The sequence below is a fragment of the Protomyctophum bolini genome, assembly GCF_963924005.1.
Source record: "Protomyctophum bolini genome assembly, chromosome: 13".
Classification (NCBI taxonomy): Eukaryota; Metazoa; Chordata; class Actinopteri; order Myctophiformes; family Myctophidae; genus Protomyctophum; species Protomyctophum bolini.
In genome coordinates this window covers 24,834,254-24,842,379 of record NC_137874.1, presented here as the reverse complement: position 1 = coordinate 24,842,379, position 8,126 = coordinate 24,834,254, and positions in this window count along the sequence as shown.

Genomic DNA, 8,126 nt, shown 5'->3' with positions numbered 1-8,126 from the left:
GTTAAATTCAGGGGCTGAAAGTTGGAGTACCATTAAAAACATAAGGCAAATATCTAATTTTAATTATGCTTAAGAAGCATGTAATGTGTCAAACTAGACGGTTTTCATGATTCTGAATCCATTCCAAGCATTAGTTTTGCACGAGAAACACTCCTTGGGCTACAAACGGCCATAGCCACTTGCCCATTATATGCCCAAATGAGTGAGGAGGTCAGCACATTTGGGCAATGGCTATGTATGGCCTAATATAGCCCAATGTGCGTTTTCCGTGGAATGGATTTTGCCTTATAGGTTTTTAATGGTAGCCTACTCCAACTTTCAACCCCTGAATTGACCATATGATCCACAATTTAAATAATACTCTATTTGTAATATGTTATTTGGATGAACCATAAGGATCATAAACCTTGAACGATTACTTTTGCAATTTCTTTTGGGTCAGGCCCTTTTTTAGCTTGGCCTAATATGGGCTGTGATGTGACCTAGTCCTGAACCATAGAGTAAGACAGAGTTACGAAAACTCAGTTCACTTCATAGAGCCAGTCCAATGGCGGCTCTTCTACATAGCGAACAGTGACAAAGTCCTGGACCGGAAGTTAGCAGAATGCTCTGGACTCAGGCCCAGCTTTAATGATCTTGAATCCCTTTATTTTAGACCGTTTTTTAGTAAAAGTACAACATAAACATTACAGAGATTTAGTTGTCACTGTACAATACTTTAAAACAGTTGTCATGTTGCACACATGCCTAAAATAGATCTTATTTGCGCCGCCCTCGTTGAAAACAATGTATTTAAAACTCCAGCTTGTCACTGTCAAGGCTGCATGAACAGCGCTCGAGCGCTCAGTTTTCTGTCGTAAACCTGTCTACATCATCATAACATCATCATGACGTCATTTGGCTTGCTGGGATGTTGTATCTCCTCACCTGTTCTCTGACTGACAACACTGGACAACATCTTTGAGGGGCGATATCCCTTCCTATGTCCAGCTTTTAGTGTGTGTGCTAACACACACTCTTGGACTTTATCCTAACACAAACATTAAATGCCATTGACAATGAATGGTCAATTTTGAGTGTTTGTGTAAACACAAACCTTGCTTAACGCAAACATTGAAGACGAAGGAAGCAAATTCTGATTGGCCGGAATGAGATGATATATGATGATATACGATGATAAGAGTGCCCCTCACTTCACACGGGTGTGATTTTTTTATGTATATATGTTGTAATGTATACATTATACATAACAGAAAAATATATATATATAAGTAAATGAGTTAACATTTCTGAGTTTCTGTTCTGAAGACACACATTCTCTTGTATTTTGCTGTAGTATCCTGCTGAAAACCAAATCAGTGAAGGTACAATTTAAGGAGCAATGGGATTAAAGGCTTAGAATAGGGTCTTTACCCTACATCGTTAGTGATCTCACTGGTGCAGGAAATAAGCTGTCTGCCTCCAGTGTACAAGTTGCATGTAAAACAGCAGCTGTGTCCAACAAGGGCAATGCAAAGTCTTGAAAGAATTGATTGTTATCAAGTTGCTCTTGTCTCATCCAGGGCAAATTGGGTAGAAGGAAAGTGTAATTCGGTGTCTTCTTTGCCATTATCAGAGCAGTCAGATGGTACGTGGCAGCCAGAGTCTCTTGAGTGGTTGTTCGTGTTGGCCTTGATGGGCTCAGTAGGGCTGTCTGGCTTCAGTTTAGTCACATTCTCCCATGGACATCCAGCTATAATGCACAAAAGTAAAGTCCGGCCAGTCAGTCGTGCATACTATATTGCAGTGACATAGATTAATCATGTTGAGCTATTACTCCTTGGTATTAAGAATGACCTGGCTATATCTGTTGAAGATGTCCTTGTGCATCCCCTCATCCCCGCACTATTCTCAGACTCTCTGGCATTATCCTGTTATCCCTAACCTTTTTATCTGTGGCCCCTATACCACAAAACTTCCTTCATCCCTTCACAACCTTATCTTATCTGCTTGAGATGTAAAACCTGTGGTCTCGGATACTCATGCATCTTAATCAGATATTCTTGGTACAACACGCAAAGCAGAATGTCCATCACACTGCAAAATCCTGAGTTTTAGTTGAACTGGAAGTGCAAAAATAGCTATTTTGACTCTCTCAGAGTTAAAGCAACGCTCAAGATTTTGCTGCATTCATGGCGTTGTCCTAGGATCATCTTTACTCACATCGCAGTGCACGGAGGGACTCGACAGCCGTTGGCATGCATTGCATGTGCTCTAGATGCGTCACATTCATCTCTCTCAGCAGCCTCATCAGGTCATCTACTGTTTGGTAACGACTCAGCTTTATAGCGGAGGCACACCTCTGCCAAACCAAGAGAAGCAACACTTGATAATGATATGCACAGTCAACCCAAAAGTAACTGAGATTTTACTTGATAAATCGAGTGTGGTTTTGCTATTGGATGTTCAAACATAATATCTGTGTCTAAATAGCAATAATAATATAATACCTGTAAACCTGGATGCTCTAATGGTTCCTGATGCGCTTTTGTGGTAGATCTCTGGCTCATTCTATGCATTCGCATGTTCTTACATGGATCAGATCCTTTGTCTCCCAAAACATCCACATAGATGAATTTGAAGTTTCCTATTTTGTTGTTCAGCATGCCTGTCCATATTCCCATCGGGGGCCTGGCTATTATGTTAATAATGTCTCCCACCTGAATAAATAATAGAATCTTTGTTTAATATAGTGTCCATATAGCTAAGCATAACCCTAACACACTATATATTGATAGCTCAATCCAATTCGGTATTCAAACTTGTTTACCTTGAGTGTAAGGGATTCTGTGTCATATGGACTAGGTACAAAGTCTGTGTGGACTCGTGCTCTTCCACAAAACTGTTGTGTTGTACACGTGACGTCTTCCATCAGCCTTAGGCTGCTTCTGTTACTGGTGCAGCCTGACCCACTGGTGACTCCACCTGGGGAGTAGCGCATAAACAATACGGTTCAGTGAGGGGTGAATGACTGAGTTTGTTGACTTCTGCCCCATTCTGTGTGGATTGTTCAGGTCAATAAGAATATAACGAGTCTATGTAAACAGTAAAATGAGCCCTGCGAGTAACATAAAAAAAAAGAATCAGTAAACACGTTAAATGGTGAAGACAGATCTTAAATAATAAAGACTGAAGGTGATCCCCAAAGTACTTCATATGGAATGGACGGGAAAGGATTGCATAACTCGCAGTGCAAGGATGTGGAAGGCACATGTTGGCTCTGTGCCAAACCGTGCTTACTTGAGGAGCTTTGTCCACTGCTGAGACTGTAAAGGCTTTCCGTGGAGTTAATGCTTCTTCTATGTCCTTCAGTAAATGAACGTCCACAACTGTTGTTGGCTTTCTCTGTCTCTTCACTCTGTGCAGTGGAAAAAAGTAATAATCTGCCATGCAGCAAAATCCCAGCAAAAGTGTAAAAGTGTACTACCCAAATTAGGTTCATTTGGGGGGGGGGGTTTGGGAACATAAAGGAACACTACCGGTATTCAAAATCTTCTTCCTCTGTCACAACCTATCTCCATCATCTACCACATGCATGGACGAGGAACAAAAGGAACAAGCAAGCCAACCAGAAACCTGTGTCAGGGCCCCTAGGCTTATGCACTGCCACTGTTTTTGTGTGATGAAACGAGTCGACTCCGTATCCTAGTTGATGCAAGGGCACAGAGATCCTCTGCCAAGCAAAGACCTTAATCCAGCAAGAGTTGACTTGCTTTTTATAGCCAACCTAGAAGAGTGTGGTCTACATAATCCCCCTATACCTGCTCTCAGCTTTGGAGTTGTTTCTGTAAAGGGACTTTCAGTTTCTGGAATGCACCTATACATCTGTATCTCAACCTGCAAGTCCTATCTTTTACTTTTAGGATGAAATAACTGGGCATATATGAGAACTCTGATGAAATGTGATGCAGATGGGGCATGCGCTGGATCCATATAAATGTCTATTGCACATACTATGCAAAGAAATAGAGTTTAAAAAAAGTAATTAATTCCAGTATTATTCTCTCAGTGTCACTATCTAGGACAGTTGTAGCCGTGACACACAGACACTTAATGTTATTTACTGTTGCTACTGAAATATCTCTTGAGTACTGGTCTGTCATCCTGGATTTTCCCTTTGGTGCAGTGTGTTTTTCTATGTCAACAGTAGTGTGCTTCAAGGAAGAAAGAGAACATCCGCACACTAGTTTGTAGAGCAACAAATTGCAACTTTTCAACCTACTAGGTCTTCATCAGGCTCCTTGATGTTTGCCTTGATGCCTGACATCCAGCACCTGGCCTAAATATAGGCATTGAGATACACACAATCTTCTCTGTGAACTCCCTTGTGTGCTCCCTTTTTGCAATAGAACATGCCCCAGCCCACAGGTTGAGAATCGCTGCATGATGTGTGGGCCCTGTACAGCGCATGACACCAGATGAGTCTGATTCTCACCAGTTCTTTTGGCACGACCTCTACATGGTTCATGCCTGCTCTGGTGCACGTCATTTGTGTGGCGATCATCTCCTTCCCTAAAAATACACTTGATTTGATGGGCTGACCTCTCTCCATTTGCAATCCCTGTGAAACAAAACACTTTATATGTATGCTGCCCTCTTGGCAGCAGCAAACCACTGGCACACAAGAATACAATAATATGTTACTATATTATATTATACAGTATGTCAAAATACAGGCCTTGTGATTTGTGAATGCACATTCCAGAATTCCAGACTATATTATGTTCCTAATACATCGAGTGCAAGGGATGTTTTTCTTACCAGAGGCCTTCCGTTATCCTGCGGTTCCATGAGAGAGTAGTGGTGTTTCAGTGCATCAAATCTGGGTGACCACTGAGGACATTGAGAGATTAATTGTGTGTTGTACTGTGACAGATGGGTACATTATCGGTTTACAACCATGTTTATATTTATCGCATCACAACAAAACACAAACATGTCTCGTCTGTGTTCAGTTATCTGATGTCACGTGTGCTATGAAAGTTGGTTAGTTAGCATATATATATATATATATATGGTAGGCCTATAAATTGATTCTATATCATTTAAATTTTAAAACATGCAGCCTAACCCTGAAAGTATACTTGAGACCTCATAGGATGTATAATTTTGCCTCTAGTGTTATGTACTGTAGATATACTGTACGGACTTGTATTATGGATATATCATAATCATTGCAGCCTCTATATTATCCCATATCGATAAACTTGTCTCTTCACTGATCAGAAGTTCAGAACAATTATCATTGTATAAGATAATAAACTGTACAAGCATCATTAAAGGCAAAGCTGCGTAAAACCAATGAACCATTCTTTACTAGTGGGCCATTAGATTCATTTTAGCGGTCATTCAGGGGTTCCTACAGAACATGTGCTACATTAACTCTTGGCTCATTTGCCAGCGTTGACCATCTGACCGTTAGTGAACCTTGGCCCAACTATCCGCCTGTTACCCACTTCATTGTTGAGAACCCCTTTTAATACGTCTAGGCAGTAGGCAGTAGGCACTGATATTATAAACCTAATACTGTGAGTATTAGGATGGACACTAATACTCACAGAGAGTATTTTGTGGACACTTTCTCAGTATCCATTTGACAGGAAAGTGGTTAAAAATCTTTGAAAACTAAAACTTGTAATGTGTGTGTGTGTGTGTGTGTGTGTGTTGGGGGGGGGGGGGGGGGGACGACAACAAAAAACATCCAGTGGTGGCTAATCTATGGCTATGGAAAGAAATGTTGGAACTACATTCAGGTTTTTTACTCTAAGGAACGGTCAGCGACTGCCATTTTGGTGTTTTTTGCAACACAGAATGATGATTAGCATAGCTTACTGTAGATTTTGAGAAGTCTAAATCTGTGATGGAGCGAAGTGGTGGTGAGAGGTCACACTGTTTGGCATCCAGTTCGTGTACCAAGCTTTCAAAATGATCCCATTTTGTGGTCCGTGGACCAAGGGTGAAGTCATAGTCACAGACCCACGGCTCATTTGGAGGCAGACGACACGTGTGGTAAGGTGAATTCTGGGGGCATTCTGAAGGACTCCAGTGATGTTCAGGATTCCATCCTAGCTGTTCTATGTCAGTGAGTTGACGGAGTTCTTTATGCTGCTGTTGCTTGTGTGCTAGGGGACTGTTGGGTGGCTTCTCTGCAGATCTACCCAGCCCCATGCAAGTTAAGGACGAGGGCTTGTCTTCACTGAACACAGCGTCTGCCAAGTGACATGAAAATGAGCATGAATGAATATTGAGTTATGGATATATTATCCAATTTACCACTTTAACCCCAGCATCCGTATTGTAGGGGAAGCTTTCGCTGAAAATAGCTGATCAGCGTTCGTTCTGAGCTTGTCAATCGGCTATTTTCAGAAAAAGCTTTCCCCACAATAATCATAATGGAATAATAAGCCCTGAGGGACTGTGCTCAACCATATAGGTTTAATGTGGTTAAGCCCTACTGTATGTACTTTGTCACACGAATAGCGAGAATAGCTCATCTGAACATCTTTGAAAATCTTTGCCTTTAATGAAGATGACATGACCAAAATAGAGACTTCAGGTATGAAGTGGTTAAAGGAGCGTACATACCGGTGTCTGTGTCAATAGCAGCTTCAGCCATATGATACGATATGATCATCTCTGCTACAGTATACACTGCAGGCCCTTGAGAAACATCATGCTCAGTAACTCACCATTATTCTCCCATACGCTGTTCGTATTCCCTCTTTTCTTGACATGCACCAGCCTCTGAAGCCTCTTCAGCGTCCCTCGGGGTGTTGTCTCAGCCCTCTGGAACAGGGAAAAGTTATGTTACATGTACTGGAGTGCTCTGCACACATTAAGCTGTCTGCCAAGCTCTGAGACCCTATGCAAGTTATTTTCCTTCTCACAGTAGTTGTTGAGTCATAACATCTAATCTTATTAATACAGTTTATATTATCGTATGTAGGTAGGTAGTTGTTTATTTTGGTCATAAAAAAGGAACATTAAATGTATTCATTTCATCTTTTTTCACAACAAATGGATTTGACCAATTTTGTAGAGTAGACTGAAGCCAATGACTTATTTTGCCTTTCCTTTTCACAACAAAGGGAAACTTAAAGAAAAAACAAGGGAGAAGAGAAAAAGACAACAGAAATAAGACAAATGTGATCACTCAGAATTGCTCAGGAAAAAAACGACGTAATATATATATGGAGTAAATGATGTCTTTATCATAATCAATTATTCTTCATAAGTTATGATTAATAGTTTTACCCTGGTAATTCATATTAATGTATTATGTTCTATAATTTATATGTTGATATTATATATACATATTCCCTTGTTATTGTGTGTGTGTGTGTGTGTGTGTGTGTGTGTGTGTGTGTGTGTGTGTGTGTGTGTGTGTGTGTGTGTGTGTGTGTGTGTGTGTGTGTGTGTGTGTGTGTGTGTGTGTGTGTGTGTGTGTGTGTGTGTGTGTGCACACGCCTTTGTTACCTATACATTTTCCTGCACCCCATAGTCAAGAGTCAAACACAGTAACCTAAAGTAATGAATGGTATTTCATATAGCCTACAAGTAATTTCATCTAGTTTTGCCTAATGCTGAATTCAACATTCTGGTACATTCTGGGAATGTGGCCAGGTTGAATGCAAAGTCTGCAGAGGGGCGACTGCCGCTTTCCCCACTGCATTGCGGGTTCGAGCCAGCAAAAAGTGAATACATTTGCTGGTTTGAGACAAAGCGTTGTAGATTGTAAGATTAAGCCATCACATGGCCTATTTCGTACGTAAAATGTGTAAATCCAAATAATCTGCCAGAGATGTGCATCGAGTGTCTGCACTCCTCCGGCCTGCATGTCGGACCTTGTCGGTGTCTGCTCCCCAGCCTGGTGCTGCTGCTTTGATCCCCTCGCTCCACCGGAGCTCTCACTGGAGCACAACCTGCTTATTTACGAGGGTGTCACTCTTAACCTTGGACAGACTTACGCAATGTTCACACTGAGAAGTGTGAAACACTGCTGGTGTGAAATCCTTTTTGTTGACCCATTTGTAAGCAGAAATCGACCTGACCAGACCGCTACTAGTAGTATTGCACCTATAGCACCT